The 18,581-nt window shown below is 43.2% G+C and overlaps 1 protein-coding gene across 1 annotated transcript in view; it reads right to left on the bottom strand.

Moving 5' to 3' along the window:
* etv4 (ETS variant transcription factor 4) overlaps positions 1-18,581 on the bottom strand; it is a 206,793-nt gene that overhangs the window by 128,974 nt on the left and 59,238 nt on the right. The window lies entirely within an intron of this gene.

The raw sequence follows: 18,581 nt of genomic DNA, 5'->3' as shown, positions 1-18,581 counted from the left end.
CTGGAAGGAAGGGAGGATCGTTGCATGGTCCAGTCGTTACAAGAGGGTATGTTTCGACTTGGAGTTCCGAACCCCAGACTCTCCTGAGACCAGCAGCTGACGAGGAAGCAGACTTTGTTTCAGCGTAACCTGAAAAAACAGACGAGTGGTGAGACCACGTGATGTGAGTAGAGGTCACTCACAACACTTTGCAGCATTCGATGCATGGGATGTCCCCATTCGAATGCCAATTTGGGTATTTTCCGTCACTCTTTCCTGAGCAGGAGGCCGAGGTTGGGTTTCCTGTGGCTGAAAATCTCATCCGACACTGTAAGGCAAAATGGACTAGGGGAAGGAAGATTTTGTTGGCCTCTATCCCAAAGGTTGAAATAAAGGCTAACCACAGGAGAAGACAGGGCCCAGCTTTGCAGCCTGGGCAACAGGTCTGGCTCTCTACTCAGGATTTGCCTCTGTGGGTGGAGTTGGCACCCAAGTTCATTGGACCCTTCAAGATTCTCAAGAAAGTAAAACCGGTGGCTTACACTTTGCAGCTTCTGAAGACCCTCAAGATCGATTGCATCTTCCACATTCCTGAAGAGCTTCAAGTTTGATTGCATTTTCCACATTCCTGAAGACCCTCAAGGTCGATCTGTCATGGTCTGGTCCGTGAAGTCCGCATTCCGGTTCACGGTCTGGTCCATCAACCCTTGCTCCAGGTTTTCCTGTCTACCTTGTTTCTGTTCCTGTTGAGCACTAATTGAGGCAGCTGATTCTCGTTGGGGCTGGCTGCATAAATACCTCCAGGGTCCAGGGCGTGGCTGCTGGATTGTTCTTGTCCTTACTCCTTGTATCCCTACCCCTGCCTTCTGTTTCCTTGCCTGAAGCCTTGGCTGGTCTTGCTGGTAACTCTCGCCTCGCCTCACCTGAAGTTCTTGTCTCGCCTTGCATTGCCAGAAGCCTTGCCTTGTCTTGCCGGTAACTCTCACCTCGCCTGAAGTCTTGTCTTGGAGCCACCCTGTATCTAGGTCCCCTCCTGTCCCTTGCCTCCGCCGAGTAAGTCAGGCCGTCTTGCCGTTACCCTGCAGTCGGTTCTGTCCCTTCCTGTCCCTAGCCTCTGTCGGGTAAACCAGGCTAGATTGCTGTTACCCTGCGGTGGGTCCTGTCCCTTCCTGTCCCTTGCCTCCATTGGGTAAGCCAGGCCAGATTGCTGTTACACTGCGGTGGGTTCTGTCCCTTCCTGTCCCTTGCCTCCATTGGGTAAGCCAGGCCAGATTGCTGTTACACTGCGGTGGGTTCTGTCCCTTCCTGTCTCTTGCCTCCATTGGGTGGAGATCTGCCCTGCCCAGGAGTACCGCGCCCTGCCCAGGAGGAACTTCAAGACCCCCAAGCCCCTGGCCTCCAGCCTCCAGCCTCGAGCCCCTGGCCTCCAGCCCCTGGTCTCCAGCCTCGCCTCAAGTCTCAAGCCTGAAGACTCCAGCCTCGTCCTGCCTGCCAACCAAGTCACGTCCTTGCCTAGTTCTGGGGTCCAAGCCAGAGGCAAGACCCAGGTTCTGGGTCCTTGTCCAGTCTCTGGCTCGGAGTCCAAGCCCTGGCTCCTAGTTCTCTTGTCCCTCACCCTCTATCCTAGTCCAGTCCCTAGTACTTCAGTGTCTGTGTCTTGCACTTGGGTCTGTTCCCAGCCACCACCTTATGACACGATCACATTTTCCACATTCCTGAAGACCCTCAAGATCGATCGCATCTTCCACATTTCCAAATTAAGACTTGTAAACACCAGCCCTTTAACCCCACTATCATCAGTCCTGCCACCACCCGAGTTTGTCAATGGGAAACAGGTCTTCACGGTAAAAAGAACTCTGGATTCATGAACTATTCGGGGTGTTCGTCAGTTCCTCATAGACTGGGAAGGATTTGGACCCCAGGAACGGTGCTGGGTTCTGGAAGGGGATATTTTGGATCCAGTGTTCATCCATGATTACCATCATCGTTTCTCTGAGCAGCCAGGGCCATCAGGAGTCGGCTATAGGGAAAGCGTCCTCTTATGACATGCACCTGACCACGCCAGCCTCCGAGTTTTTGATGCTCTAACTCTCCAGAATATGGATAGCTGGTGCAGCTTCTTTAAAGATTCAGGGCCACGCTGCTAATTGGTGGCCATGTTTTGGCACCAGGATTTTAATATTTAAAGTGCACCTTAACCCAGGTTTGGTGCTCAATCATCAGCTCAACTTTAGATTCTCATCTAGAGTCTAGTTTAGAACCCTGTCTTCATGTCAGTCTCGTATCATGTCTCGATTCTTGTCTCCGATACTCCAGCACTTGGGTCTCTCGTCACAGTGCCAGAATGGAGAAGGAAAAAGAATCCACTCCTGGAGTCCATTCATATTGGGATTATGTAAAGTTTGAAAAGGTAGGAGCTAGAGGAGTGGTGTGAGAAGATGACGTAGTCAGCTTATGTTCTGGTGAGGTAGAAGATGAGATATATTAACAATATGACATTCATTTTAATATCTCAGGGACAACAATGTCTCAGTGTGGTAAAGTGGAACACTGCAACCTTAGAAATTCTTCAGAAAAAGAACATTAAAATGCAGTTTCCTGTACAGGTGGACAATAGAGGTTCCATTCAAGAAAAACAGAAGAGGTATCTTGATTTCATGAAACCAACAGTACATATTGATTGACACCCACGTATGCCTATTCTCCGTGTTTATAATTTTCTATATATCTTGCTTCTTTATGATATAGAAAGAGTCCATTTGGTCCAGCAAATCAGTGCAATCCCATATATCATATTCCCACATCTCTTGTAATCTATTTTCTGACACATGGCCACATGAGGGTTCTATTATCCACCTACACTTGGGATGATTAACAGTGGCCATTTATCTACCAACTAACATGTACTTGGGGTGCATGGGAGAAAACTTGAACTCCTAGAGAAACCCACACAACCACCAGAAAAACTTGCAAACATTACGCAACACTGGAGATAGAAGCCAGATCGGAGGAGCTGTGAGGCAACAACGATCTAGGTTCAATTCTCGCTGCTGCATGTAAGGAGATTGTATGTTCTCCCATGACTGTGTGGGATTCCTCTGGGTGCTCTGTTTCCCGCCACCATTGCAAAGAATTATGGCTGGGATTAGGGCTAGTAAGCTCCGGGCATGCTATGTTGGCGTCAGAAGTGTGGAAACACTTGTGTGCTGTCCCCAGCACAATCCTTAGACTGTGCTGGCTGTTGACACAAACGATGCAGTCACCGTATGTTTTGATGTGCATGTGACAAATAAAGGTAATCTTTTTTTGAACATCTCTACACTGTATGGATCTGCACTGCTCACATGTGCGAATAACCTCATCAATATCATGCACAATGCAAACCTATCCATAAATGTTCATATACCTGAGCCCTCTCATTTAGAGGCTTCAACTCAAACATAGCACTCATAACTGGACAGTATCATTCACTGTTACTCACTGGATGAAGTCCATTAGCTGTGTCTATTGTTAAGAAAAGACCATGAAGGAAAATCTATTCAATGCATGCAAGTGGAGAGCAGAAACAGAGTAGACTGATAGGCACTGGTTTTTTTATTGCAAGTGCTCAAGACTAGGTGACAGATGGCAAATGTAATATTATTTTTTATTGTTCTTATTTAGGTAAGAGTTCAGGAGTGCAACATCTGTGGAATGGCTTCTGGCCTTAAATCTTATCCTGGTGGTGAAATCATTGATGCAAGAAAAACCCATTTGATGCTGCCATCATAAGAAGTCCATTCATGGAATTTCAACTGTTGGGAGCCAGCTCACATACTAAGATCTCCCACTATCTAAACTAAACAGTACCTACATTAACCAAGAGCACAAGAACGAAATAGAGCTTTATACAATCACTTCTGAGTCAGTTCTTTCACAAAAAAGCTGAACCCCTGTGTCCCCATCAATACAGTTTCCTAGTTTTCTCTCCAGAGTGGTTAAATCTCCCTCATGATATACCTTTTGGACACACCTGTGTGATCCGAGGTTTCTAGATTCCAAAATGTTGCCTTCTAGCCTTTGAATCTGTTTTTTCCTGCTGCTCCCTTCTGCTCCATTGCTTTTGACGTGTAAGGTTTGAAAAATAGGATTATAAATATAGAAATGCACTAACCTCACTATGCTGTCAAACTGGTCTGTTCCTGCTCTGGAAGAACAATTGTTCAATGACCTCATTCGATAGTCTTCGTTATTTGTTGATGAAAGCAAAAAAAAGATCCAGATGATACAAATCTGAAATAAGTGCTATAAAAACACTTAGCAGTTCAGATGGCACCCACGGAAACAGAAACAAAATTGACATTTGAATTTGAAGACCCATCAACGTAATGTGTTTTTATTTATTCCATTGGGGTAAAAAATAATTTTCAGCCACTTTGTTGTGCCAGTTTGTGTAATTTAGCAATAGTTGAGTTTTCAGTTAATGTCCAAAATTTGGTTCCATTATCGGAGGTGGAGTGAAGTGCTCATTCACTGCTTTATAGAAATGCAAGATGCTGGAAATCTGGAGCAATACACAAATTACTGGAGGAACACGGTGGGTCAGGCAACATCAATGGAGGGAAGCAGACAACTAATGTTTGGAGAAGCCAGTCCAGATGATGAATCTTAACCCAAAATGTCCACTGTGCATTCCCCTCTACAGATGATACCTGACTCACTGAGTTCAGGGCTTTGGGCATTGTTTCACTGCTTTATAGATTGTTTCACACTTGCAACCAATTACAAATGTTTGGAGAATGAAGAATAACCATTTGACCTGTGCCAAAACTGGGAGAGAGTTATCCATTTAGTTTCACACTTCCTCCAAACCGTTTTCAATCACACCTTCCTGACTTCCCCTTACATTTCAATTGCATTTCTCTTTTGAATGTTCTATTCACCTCCGTCTATCCCTTGTATAATCATATTCTTCTTAAGCCCATCACTCCTATTGTCGCCGACAGCAGCTTGCCAGAGTCCTCTGTCCTGGGCCAATCTTTCAGTCTTTCAAGGTGTAGCCCATCAAAGATCCTTTCTTTCCCAGAGATGAGGTCTTTGGAGGTTCTGTAGCTCAGCGTTTTTACAGGATGCCGTTGCTAGCCCCATTCCCAACCCTCCTCCTTTCGTAGCCAGACTTGGAACCATACATAGCAAAGTTCTTGTGTAATCATCCCTATTGATATTGAAGCTGCTCCTTCCTATCATCGATTTTCTCATTTTGCTTTTTCTTCCCTTCCACATTTCTCACAGCCTTTGCTCCATCTGTAATATTTTCAATTTCTGAGGGAGGATCAAAAGGTTGAAGCATTAACTCTGTTTTCCCTCCGCAGATGCTGCCTGACCTGATGAGCATTTCCAGCATTTTCATTCATATTTTGAATTTCCAGTAGTTGCAGTATGTTGCCTTTTCTCTTTGAAAGTATTTTAGTATTTAATTTCTGAATTTCTCAGGAAATGTCAAGCAATTTTTCAGTTAAACAAATATGGATACTCAGCAGCTAATAAATTATCATCCATCATCACACTGTTCAGTGAAATTAGGGAAGCTTTGGACAGACTGATTGATGGTTATATGCCATACATTTTCAAATAGTTTGCTGAATGGCAAAACAGTAGAAGACAGCAAAAATGCAAGTCAGCTACAATAGTTGTAATTATGATTTTCATGTTTTGCAAATACAGTATTATTTTTTTCTGAACAGCAGTTCAATAAGTGCTGCTTTGTTAGAACTGCCATTGTGTTACACCAAAACCCCTTCTGCCCTTTCAGTTAGGAATAGCAGATCCAGTGATATTATAAGGGCAATCAATAATCCCCTGTGTCCTAGGGTCAATATTTATCCCCTAACCAGTGGTTTCCAACTGCATTAAATGAAAACCCAACTCTGGTGTGCCTACTCATAAAAACTGGGTGGGTAAAGAATGCAGTTTGTGAATTTTTCAACTAGATCATCTCAGTATTACTAAAACCTCATCGATCCTCTGCAATCTTTGCCAGTGGCTCTTAAAGAGTTGAGGGCCCTTAACCGACATGACAAAAGCATATTATTTGGTCATTTTCAGATTAATGTTTTTGGGTCCTTGATGTAGATGTATTGACTGTTCATTCCCTATGCTGCAAATGTGAAAAACATACCTCCTTGAAACGCTTTGGGATGCCCTGTATTCTTGAGATGTTAAAGAAGTACAAGTCTTTCAAAAAAATTGGCAATCATCAGGGCTTGGTGGCAATAGATAAACTGGAAATTGGAGGGATTGGGGTGATTTTGAGGGGGATGGAGTGGTGTGCAGCTTATTTCACCAGCAGCTCTGTTTAGGAGGGGATTATTTTTGTTGCAGTTTTTTTTAAACCAACTGTTATGTTGTTTTTAGAAAGTTATTAAGCTCTTTGTTTTTGATAACTTTCCACAGCAAAAGAAACCAATTTCATTACAACTTGACATGTTTTGCTTGAAACATTTTACTGTAGCATGGCTGTCTATTCCAATAATTTGCAACATCTTTGATCAACAGAAAGAGACTTTTGTGAATGCAGCAGTTTCCCAGGAGCAGTGTGGGGTTGCGAAATCAGCTCTTTGCCAGCACTGGAATTGCCACATCCCTTATGACTTTCTGAATGTCATTCTTACAAAGTCAAGGTACAGTGGCTATAAAATGTATTCAACCCCCTTGGAAGTTTTCATGTTTTATTGTTTTACAGCATTGAATCACAGTGGATATAATTTGGCTTTTTTGACACTGATCTACAGAAAAAGGCTCTTTTGTATCAAAGTGAAAACAAATCTCTACAAAAGTGATTTAAATTAATTACAAATATAAAACACAAAATAATTGATTGCATAAGTATTCACCCTCTACCCCCCCCCCCCTTTAACATTACACACCAAATCATCACTGGTGCAGCTAATTGGTTTTAGAAGTCACATAATTAGTTAAATGGAGATCTGTTTTTGGAGACCTGCGTACAGTCAAGGTGTTTCAATTGATTGTAGTAAAAATACACCTGTATCTGGAAGGTCCAACTGATGGTGAGTCTGTATCCTGGCAAAATCTACACCATGAGGACAAAAGAACACTCCAAGCAACTCCATGAAAGGTTATTGGACAGCATAAGTCAGGAGATGGATACAAGAAAATTTCCAAGTCACTGAATATCCCTCAGATTATTCAAGTTAAGTCAATCATCAAGAAATGGGAAGAATATGGCACAGCTGTAAATCTGCCTAGAGCAGGCTGTCCTCAAAAACTGAGTGACTGTGCAGGAAGGGGACAAGTGAGGGTGGCCAGTGAGGGACCTATGACAACTCTGAACGAGTTACAAGCTTCAGTGGCTGAGATGGGAGAGACTACGCACACAACAACTGTTTCCCGGGTGTTTCACCTGTCGCAGCTTTATGAGAAAGTGGCAAAGAGAAAGTCACTGTTGAAAAAGACTCACATGAAATCTCGGCTAGAGTTTGCCAGAAGGCATATGGGAGACTCTGAAGTCAGCTGGAAGAAGGTTCTTTGGTCTGATGAAACCAAAATTGAGTTTCTTGGCCATCAGACTAAACACCACACATGATCAAAAACACCCCATCCCTACCATGAAGCATGGTGGTGGCTGCATCATGCTGTGGGGATGCTTCACTGCGGCAGGCCCTGGAAGGCTTGTGAAGGTAGAGGGTAAAATGCATGCAGCCAAATACAGGAAAATCCTGGATGAAAACCTGATGCAGTCTGCAGGAGAACTGTGACTTGGGAGAAGATTTGTTTTCCAGTAAGGCATTGACCCCAAACATAAAGCCAAGGCTACACAGGAATGGCTTAAAAACCACAAAGTTAATGTCCTGGAGAGGTCAAGTCAGAGTCCAGACCTCAATCCAATTGAGAATTTGTGGCTGGACTTGAAAAGGGCTATTCACTCACGATTTCCATCCAATGTGACAAAGTGTCAGCAGTTTTGTAAAGAAGAATAGGAAAAAATCGCAGTGTCCAGATGTGCAAAGCTGACAGAGACCTATCCACACAGACTCAAGGCTGTAAATGCTGCCAAAGGTGCATCGATTAAAAACTGACTTGAAGGGGTGAATACTTGTACAATCAATTATTTTGTGTTTTCTATTTGTAATTAATTTAAATCATTTTGTAGAGATCTGTTTTCACTTTGACATGAAAGAGTTTTTTTCTGTTGATCAGTGTCAAAGAAAGTCAAATTAAAGCCAGAAAGTGTCAGAAGTAAGGCGGATGAGCTTGAAGCTCAGGTGCGAATGGGTAACTATGATGTTGTTGGGATAACGGAGACATGGCTGCAGGGGGATCAGACCTGGGAATTGAATGTACAAGGGTATACGTGCTATCGAAGGGACAGAAAGGTGGGCAGAGGGAGTGGGGTGGCCCTGTTGGTGAGGAATGAGATTCAGTCCCTTGCAAGGGGGGACATAGAATCAGAAGAAGTAGAGTCAGTGTGGATAGAACTGAGGAACAGTAAGGGCAAAAAGACCCTAATAGGTGTTATCTACAGGTTCCCAAACAGTAGCATGGATATTGGGTGCAAGTTGAATAGGGAGTTAACAATGGCATGTGGCAAAGGAAATGTCGCAGTAGTTATGGGGGATTTCAATATGCAGGTGAACTGGGAAAATCAGGTTGGTACTGGACCCCAGGATAGGGAGTTTGTAGAGTGCCTACGGGATGCATTTTTGGAGCAGCTTGTACGAGAGCCGACCAGGGATAAGGCTATTCTGGATTTAGTGTTGTGCAATGAACAGGATTTGATAAGTGATCTTGAAGTAAAGGAGTCATTAGGAGGTAGTGACCATAATATGATAAGTTTTTATCTGCAAGTTGAGAGGGATAAGGGCAGATCAGAAGTGTCAGTATTGCAGTTGAACAAAGGAGACTATGGAGCCATGAGGGAGGAGCTGGCCAAAGTTAGCTGGTCGGATATCCTGGCAGAAAAGACAGTGGAACAGCAATGGCAAGTATTCTTGGGAATAATGCACAAGGTGCAAAATCAGTTCATCGCCCGGAGAAGGAAGGATTCAAAGGGGGGAAAGTGGCCACAGTGGTTGACAAAGGAAGTCAGAGATAGCATAGCATTAAAAAAGAAGTATAACAGAGCTAAGGTGAGTGGGAAGACGGATGATTGGGAAATTTTTAAGGAGCAACAGAACTTTTCTAAAAAGGCAATACAGGGAGAAAAAATGAGGTATGAACGCAAGCTAGCTAGGAATATAAAGGAGGATAGCAAAAGTTTTTTTAGGTATGTGAAGAGAAGGAAGATAGTTAAGAACAATGTTGGGCCCTTGAAGAATGAATTGGGAGAAATTGTTATGGGAAACAGAGAAATGGCAGACGAATATAATAAGTACTCTGGATCTGTCTTCACTAGGGAAGACACAAGCAATCTCCCAGATGTATGGATGGGCCAAGGACATAGGGTAACAGAGGAACTGAAACAGATTGACATTAGGAAGAAACGGTGATGAGTAGACTGATGGGACTGAAGGCTAACAAATCCCCAGGTCCAGATGGTCTGCATCCTAGGGTACTAAAGGAAGTGGCTCTGGAAATTGCGGATGCATTGGTGATCATTTTCCAATGTTCCTTAGATTCAGGATCAGTTCCTGAGGATTGGCAAATGGCTAATGTTATCCCACTTTTTAAGAAAGGAGGGAGGGAGAAAACAGAGAACTATCACCCTGTTAGCCTAACATCAGTAGTGGGGAAGATGCTAGAGTCCATTATTAAAGATGAAATAGCGGCATATCTTGATAGCAGTGATAGGATTGGGCCGAGCCAGCATGGATTTACCAAGGGCAAATCATGCTTGACTAATCTATTGGAGTGTTTCGAGGATGTAACCAGGAAGATAGACGCAGGAGATCCAGTGGATGTGGTGTACCTTGACGTTCAGAAGGCATTTGATAAGGTACCACATAGGAGATTGGTGGGTAAAATCAGAGCTCATGGCATTGGGGGGAGGATATTGACATGGATAGAAAACTGGTTGGCAGATAGAAAGCAAAGGGTAGCAGTGAATGGGTGTTTCTTGGAATGGCAGGTGGTGACTAGTGGGGTGCCACAGGGTTCGGTATTGGGACCACAGCTGTTTACGATTTATATCAATGACTTAGAGGAAGCCATTGTGAATAACATCAGCAAGTTTGCTCATGATACTAAGCTGGGTGGCAGTGTGACGTGATGAGGATGTTAGGAGAATTCAAGGTGACTTGGATAGGCTGGGTGAGTGGGCAGAAACTTGGCAGATGGCGCTTAATGTGAACAAGTGTGAGGTTATTCACTTTGGGAGCAAGAACAGGAAGGCAGATTATTATCTGAACGGTGTGGAGTTAGGTAAGGGTGAAATACAAAGAGATCTAGGAGTACTTGTTCATCAGTCTCTGAAGGTGAGTGAGCAAGTGCAGCAGGCAGTGAAGAAGGCTAATGGAACGTTGGCCTTTATTACAAAGGGAATTGAGTACAAGAGCAAGGAAATCCTTTTGCATTTGTACAGGGCCCTGGTGAGACCACACCTGGAGTATTGTGTGCAGTTTTGGTCTCCAGGGTTAAGGAAGGACATCCTGTCTGTGGAGGAGGTGCAGCGTAGGTTCACTAGGTTAATTCCTGGGATGTCCGGACTGTCTTACGCAGACAGGTTAGAGAGACTGGACTTGTGCACGCTGGAATTAAGGAGATTGAGGGGGGATCTGATTGAGACATATAAGATTATTAAGGGATTGGACAAGATAGAGGCAGGAAATATGTTCCAGATGCTGGGAGAGCCCAGTACCAGAGGGCATGGTTTAAGAATAAGGGGTAGGTCATTTAGGACAGAGTTGAGGCGGAACTTCTTCTCCCAGAGAGTTGTGGAGGTGTGGAACGTGCTGCCTCAGAAGGCAGTGGAGGCCAATTCTCTGGATGCTTTCAAGAAGGAGCTAGATAGGTATCTTATGGATAGGGGAATCAAGGGTTATGGGGACAAGGCAGGAACCGGGTATTGATAGTAGATGATCAGCCATGATCTCAGAATGGCGGTGCAGGCTCGAAGGGTCGAATGGTGTACTTCTGCACCTATTGTCTATTGTCTATTGTCTAAAGCCACTGTGATTCAATGTTGTAAAACAATAAAATATGAAAACTTCCGGCGGGGGGGGGGGTGAATACTTTGTGAACCCTTTACAGGCATTGTAAATCCCTTTATAAATGGAACTAACTCTTGGAAAAAGGAATAAGTTTGAAAAAAGCAATGCTAAGATATTAAACATGAAATATACTGCATCCTGTAGTATAAACAAGAATTATAATCAGAATAATATAGTCCCTGTCCTAGCTTTCTAGATTTTTTGATTATATTATCCAGTCTTGGTTTGGAAATTTATCCACTTATTACTAAACATAATTTGTTTGCATTGTATGTTGCTCATAATGAGCATGTGAAACAGACTTGTATCCCTTCATGCTTGGCTCTCCTGATAAATTTGACATGTCAAGTGGATTAATTGTTCTGGTCAGTGTTGACCCAAGTCTCCAGACTCTGGTCTCCCTGCATATCCCCTGCTCTTTTTCACTTGATGTGTACACAAGAGACCTAAATGACAAGGTAATGCCCTCTTTTGTCAAGGCCTTGCTTCCAAAGATTTTGAAAGTGAGGCTTTCAGGAGCTACTGTGCACCAATGATTATAAATCTGAAGGAATGGATGTCATCAGAGGCTGCACTTAAAAACTGTCATGATCATATCTGAAGTGGGGTAAAAGATTTGGTAGAAACTGGGAGGAGGAGTGTACCAGATATCATCTCATCTTTCAAATAGAAAAAAGATGAAACAATTATTTTGTGATTTCACAGATGTTCTGGGTAAAAGAATAAATTAGTATTTTTTTTGGCGCATTTTCACTGCAGGACTGTGGCCTCATTAAGTAGCAGTGTTCAGTAATGATACTGAGCAGTAACATTCAAACTGTAAAATATTAAACACTTGTTTATATATTTGAAGTTTTAATGTGCTGATCTCCATAACTGCTGTGCTGGTCAATATGAAACGACAAAGTAGCGGAGTTTGCTTGCTAATTCAGTTCAAGCAACATCAATTAGATGTTACTGTAGACACCCAGCCATTTGACTCCTGTTCTATCACTCTCAGGCTGACGCCAGTTTCTACTTTCTCCCACAGTCAGCTCCTATCCACTGGTCATATCTTTAGTCAGATCCCAAGACCTATGATCTCAGCAAGTCTATTTTTTATGTATAACTGTGCTCATGAGTCATCCACATTGATCTTTGATCTTTGAAGTTAAAAGTTGTTTGATCTTCAGATCACATGTTTATTGTGCATTTTTAAATTCAAAAGCTTTGGTTCAATCCCCACTGAAGAGATATGACTGCAAAAATCTAGATCTGTGATTTTATATAGTGCAGAGGGAGTGTTACACACTATTTATGTGGTGTCTTTCTTAGAATCAGAATCAGTTTTATTATTTCTGACATGCGTCATGAAATTTTTTTTTGCGGCAGCAGTACAGTGCAATACATAAAATCACGGTAGGTTACAACAAGGTATATGAACAAATAGTGCAAAAGGAGATCAAATTCATGGATTGACGGACTCTTCTGAAATCTGACGGTGGAGGGGAAGAAACTGTTCCTAAGACATTGAGTGTGGGCCATCAGGCTCCTCCTCAGTATGAGGGCAGTATGCGAAGAGGGCACGTCCAGAATGGTGAGGTCCTTAATTACAGATGCTGTATTCTTGAGGCACAGCCTTTAAAAGATGTCCTTGATGGTGGGAAGCTGTGTCTATGATGGAGCTGGCTGAATCGACAACCTTCTGCAGCTTCTTTTCCGATCCTGTGCATGAGAGCCTCCATATCAGGTAGTGATGCAGCCAGTCTAAATGCTCTCCATGGTACACCTGGTGAAATTTGCTAGGTGAGATAGACTTGCTAGATTTTCTGATGACATGTTAAAATAATGCAGTCTGGCAAAACTCGCATGGCACTCTTTTAAAAATTAAGAGAGTTATCCTAAGTATCCTGACCAACATTTATCACTCAGTGCCACTGAAGTACTGATTATCTGGCCATTGTCACATTGTTAATTGTTTGAGTTTGTATGTGCAAATTGACGGCTCCTCCATTGCGATTATTAAAGAGCACCAAATTTCTTGGTGTTCACCTGGTGGAGAATCTCACCTGGTCCCTCAACACCAGCTCCATAGCCAAGAAAGTGGATAGTGAGGTCAACTGAGAAGATCATCGGGGTCTCTCTTCCCGCCATTACAGACATTTACACCACACGCTGCACCCGCAAAGCAAACAGCATTGTGAAGGACCCCACGCACCCCTCATACAAACTCTTCTCCCTCCTGCCATCTGGCAAAAGGTACTGAAGCATTCGGGTTCTCACAATCAGACTGTGCAACAGTTTCTTCCCCCAAGCCATCAGACTCCACAATACCCAGAGTCTAGACCGACATCTACATCATTTATTATTATATTGTAGTTTGTCCTCTACTGTGCCTATTGTCTTGTTTATTATTAATTAATTATTGTACTGCCCTGCACTGTTTTGTGCACATTAAGTAGTCCTGTGCAGGTATGTAGTCTAGTGTAGTTCGTGTTGTTTTACGTAGTCTAGTGTAGCCTTGAGTTGTCTCACATAGTCCAGTGTGGTTTTGTGTTGTTTCAAGTAGCACCATGGTCCTGGAGGAACATTGTTTCGTTTTTACTGTGTACTGTACCAGCAGCTTATGGTCGAAATGACAATAAAAAGTGACTTGACTTGACTTGATTAGCTGTCATGCTTCCTATATTACAATAGTGACTCAATTTCAGTTACTTAATTGGTTGCTAAGCACTTTATTTTAACATCATGAAGGAACCTATAAATTCAACTAAGCACCTGAAAGGCTGAATAAGGCCAGTCAACTAGTCTTCTATGCATGCTAGTATTTCCCTGTAATTCCATGGGCTCTTGTTTTGTTGAGCAGTTAAGCAGCCTCATGTGCGGCACCTTGTCAAAGGCCTTCTGAAAACCTAAGTAAACAGCATCCATTGATTCTTCTTTGTCTATCCTGCTTGTTATTTTCACAAAGAATTCCAACAATTTGTCAGGTATGAAGGGACAGTTGGCTCACAAGTGGAGAAAGCTTGGAGACAGTGCGAGAGGGAGGATAGGCAGGTGATAGAGAAGGGACGAGCTCAGACTGATGGTTTGAGATGTGTCTATTTTAATGCAAGAAGCATCATGAACAAAGCGGATGAGCTTAGAGCATGGATCAGTACTTGGAGCTATGATGTTGTGGCCATTACAGAGTCCTGGATGGCCCAGGGGCAGGAATGGCTACTTAGAGTGCCAGGCTTTAAATATTTCAGAAAGGACAGGGAGGGAGGCAAAAGAGGTGGGGGTGTGACACTGCTGATCAGAGATAGTGTCACAGCTGCAGAAAAGGAGGAAGTCATGGCGGGATTGTCTACTGAGTTTCGGTAGGTGGAAGTTAGGAAAAGGAAGGAGTCAATAACTCTATTGGGTGTTTTTTATAGACTACACAATAGTAACAGGGACATCAAGGAGCAGATAGGGAGACAGATTCTGGAAAAGTGTAATAATAACAGGGTTGTCGTGGTGGGAGATTTTAATTTCCCAAATATTGATTGACATCTCCCGAGAGTGAGGGGTTTAGATAGGGTAGAGTTTGTTAGGTGTATTCAGGAAGGTTTCTTGACACAATATGTAGATAAGCCTACAAGAGGAGAGGCTGTACTTGATCTGGTATTGGGAAGTGAACCTAGTCAGGTGTCAGGTCTCTCGGTGGGAAAGCATTTTGGAGATAGTGATCACAATTCTATCTCCTTTACCATAGCATTGGAGAGGGATACGAACAGACAAGTTAGAAAAGCGTTTAATTGGGGTAAGGGGAAATATGAAGCTAAAAAGCAGGAAATTGGAAGCATAAATTGGGAACAGATGTTCTCAGGGAAATGTACAGCAGAAATGCGGCAAATGTTCAGGGGATATTTGTGTGGTGTTCTGCATAGGTACGTTCCAATGAGACAGGGAAAGGATGGTAGGGTACAGGAACTGTGGTGTACAAAGGCTGTTGAAAATCTAGTCAAGAAGAAAAGCTTACGAAAGGTTCAAAAAAACTAGGTAATGATGGAGAACTAGAAGATTATAAGGCTAGCAGGAAGAAGCTTATGAATGAAATTAGGAGAGCCAGAAGGGGCCATAAGAAGGCCTTGGCAAGCAGGATTAAACAAAACCCCAAGGAATTCTACAAGTATGTGAAGAGCAAGAGGATAAGTCATGAGAGAATAGGACCAATCAAGTGTGGCAGTGGAAAAGTGTGTATGGAACAGAGGTACTTAATGAATACTTTGCTTCAGTATTCACTACGGAAAAGGATCTTAGCGGTTGTGGGAGGACTTACAGCAGATTGAAAAGCTTGAGCATATAGACTCTAAGAAAAAGGATGTGCTGGAGCTTTTGGAAGGCATCAAGCTGGATAAGTCTCCGGGACCGGACGAGATGTACCCCAAGCTACTGTGGGAGGTGAGAGAGGGAGATTGCTGAGCCTCTGGCGATGATCTTTGCATCATCAATGGGATGGGAGAGGTTCCAAAGGATTGGAGGGTGCAGATGTTGTTCCCTTATTCAAGAAAGGGAGTAGAGATAGCCCAGGAAATTATACACCAGTGAGTCTTACTTCAGTGGTTGGTAAGTTGATGGAGAAGATCCTGAGAGGCAGGATTTATGAACATTTGGAGAGCATAATATGATTAGGAATAGTCAGTATGGCTTTGTCAAAGGCAGGTCGTGTCTTACGAGCCTGATTGAATTTTCTGAAGATGTGACTAAACACATTGATGAAGGTAGAGCAGTAGATGTAGTGTATATGGATTTCAGCAAGGCACTTGATAAGGTACTCCATGCAAGGTTTATTGAGAAAGTAAGGAGGCATGGGATCCAAGGGAACATTGCTTTGTGGATCCAGAATTGGCTTGCCCACAGAAGGCAAAGAGTGGTTGTAGACGGGTCATATTCTGCATGGAGGCCGGTGACCAGTGGTGTGCCTCAGGGATCTGTTCCGGGACCCCTTCTCTTTGTGATTTTTATAAATGACCTGGATGAGAAAGTGAAGGATGGATTTAGTAAATTTGCTGATGACACAAAGGTTGGGGGTGTTGTGGATAGTGTGGAGGGCTGTCAGAGGTTACAGCAGGATATCGATAGGATGCAAAACTAGGCTGAGAAGTGGCAGATAGAGTTCAACCCAAATAAGTGTGAGGTGGCTCATTTTGGTAGGTTAAATATGATGGCAGAATATAGTATTAATGGTAAGACTCTTGGCAGTGTGGAGGATCAGAGGGATCTTGGGGTCTGAGTCCATCGGACACTCAAAGCTGCTGTGCAGGTTGACTCTGTGGTTAAGAAGGCGTACGGTGCATTGGCCTTTATCAATCATGGGATTGAGTTTAAGAGCCGAGAGGTAATGTTACAGCTATGTAGGACCCTGGTCAGACCCCGCTTGGAGTCAGTTCTGGTCACCTCACTATAGGAAGGATGTGGAAACTATAGAAAGGGTGCAGAGGAGATTTACGAGGATGTTGCCTGAAATGGGGAGCATGCCTTGTGAGAATAGGTTGAGTGAACTCAGCCTTTTCTCCTTGGAGCGACGGAGGATGAGAGGTGACCTGATGGAGGGGTATAAGATGATGAGAGGCATTGATTGTGTGGATAGTCAGAGGCTTTTCCCAGGGCTGAAATGCCTAGCACGAGAGGACACAGTTTTAAGGTGCTTGGAAGAAGGTACAGAGGAGATGTCAGGGGTAAGTTTATTTTACGCAGAGAGTGGTGTGTGCGTAGAATGAGCTGCCAGCGACGGTAGTGGAGACAAATACAATAGGATCTTTTAAGAGACTCCTGGATAGGTACATGGAGCTCAGAAAAATAGAGGGCTATGGGTAACCCTAGGTAATTTCTAAAGTAAGTACATGTTCGGCACAGTATTGTGGGCCAAAGGGCCTGTATTGTGCTGTAGGTTTTCTATGTTTCTATGATTTTCTCTTTCGGAAACTCAAGCTGACTTTGGCCTATTTTATCGTCTAACTATCCTGAAACTTCATCCTTAATAATAGACTCCAACACTTTCCCAACCACTTAAGTCAGGGTAGCTGGCCTATTTTTCCCTTTCTTCTGCTTCCCTCCCTTGTTAAAGGGTGGAGTGACTTTTGCAATCTTCCTGTCCTCCAGAACCATTCCAGAATTTAGTGATTCTTGAAAGATCACTACTAATACCTCCACAATCTCTTCAGCTACCCCTTTCAGAATCCTGGGGTGTAGTTCATCTGGTCCAGGTGACTCGTCTACCTTCAGACCTTTCAGCTTCTCAAGCATCTTCTCATTGGTAATAGCATCTACATTCACTTCTGACCCCTGACACTCATGAATTTCTAATATAACGTTAGCGTCCTTTAGAATGAAGTCTGATGCAGAATACTTAATAAATTTGTCTGTCATTACTACCTCTCCACCGTAATTTTCCAGCAGTCCAATATCCACTCTTGCCTCTCTTTTACTTTTTATACTGTAAATATGAAAAATCTTTTGGTATCCTCTTATATTGTTGAGCTTAACTTCATATTTCTGCTTTTCTCTCTTTACAGTTTTTAAAGTTGCCTTCTGTTGGTTTTCAAAAGCTTCCCAACTCTCTAATTTCCCACTAATTTTTGTTACACTATATGCCCTCAGGAGAAAGAAGACTCTGATCTCAAGCCTCCACTACCTTGCTGCTATATTCACTCACAGGGAAGGCTTCGGGAATAAACCCCGAGAAAAAATGTGGAGCTGAAGTCCCAAAGATAATTCCACGTTAAGTTCACTGCTGACTGGCAACTCCTGCCATACCACTGGTGCCAAACCGTATTGGTCTCTGTCGTTCCTTTGGATTCATTATCTGCAGCTTCTTTTCCATTTTATACTACCCTGGGTTGCATATCATGTAGACAGACATGGTTGACCCTGACCAACAGAGGGCCTCAATATGCCCTCGTTTTTTTGCAGCCTTTGACTTCCCTTGTCAGCCACGGTTGCCTCATCCTCTCTTTGGAATACTTATTCATCTTTGTGATGTATCTATCCACCGCCTTTCAAATCACTCCTAGAAACACCAGCCATTGCTGTTCTGCCATCATTCCTGCTAAGTGTCCCCTTCCAATTAACTTTGGTCTACTAGTGGGCTCAATCACAAGCAGTTCTAAAAAAGCTATCTCATAGGCATTCTACAAATTCCCTGTCTTGGGATCCAGCAGCAACCTGATTTTCCCAATCTACCTGCATAATTGAAATTCCCCATGACTATTGCAACATTGGCCTTTTTATATGCCTTTTCTGTCTCCCATTGTAATTTGTATCCCACATTCTGGCTACTGTTTGGAGACCTGTATATAACTTCCAGAAGGTCTTTTTATCCTTGCAGTTTCGTAAGTCTACTCACAAGGATTCTACACCTTCTGGTCCTATGTCACCTCTTTCTAAGGATTTAGTTTTATTTTTTACCAACAGAGGGGGTGGTTCTGTCAACCTGCCTCACCTTTTGAT

Source organism: Mobula birostris, chromosome X, assembly GCF_030028105.1.
Source record: "Mobula birostris isolate sMobBir1 chromosome X, sMobBir1.hap1, whole genome shotgun sequence".
NCBI lineage: Eukaryota > Metazoa > Chordata > Chondrichthyes > Myliobatiformes > Myliobatidae > Mobula > Mobula birostris.
The sequence above is the reverse complement of the archived record's forward strand: the minus strand, read 5'-3'. Positions and strand labels throughout refer to the sequence as shown.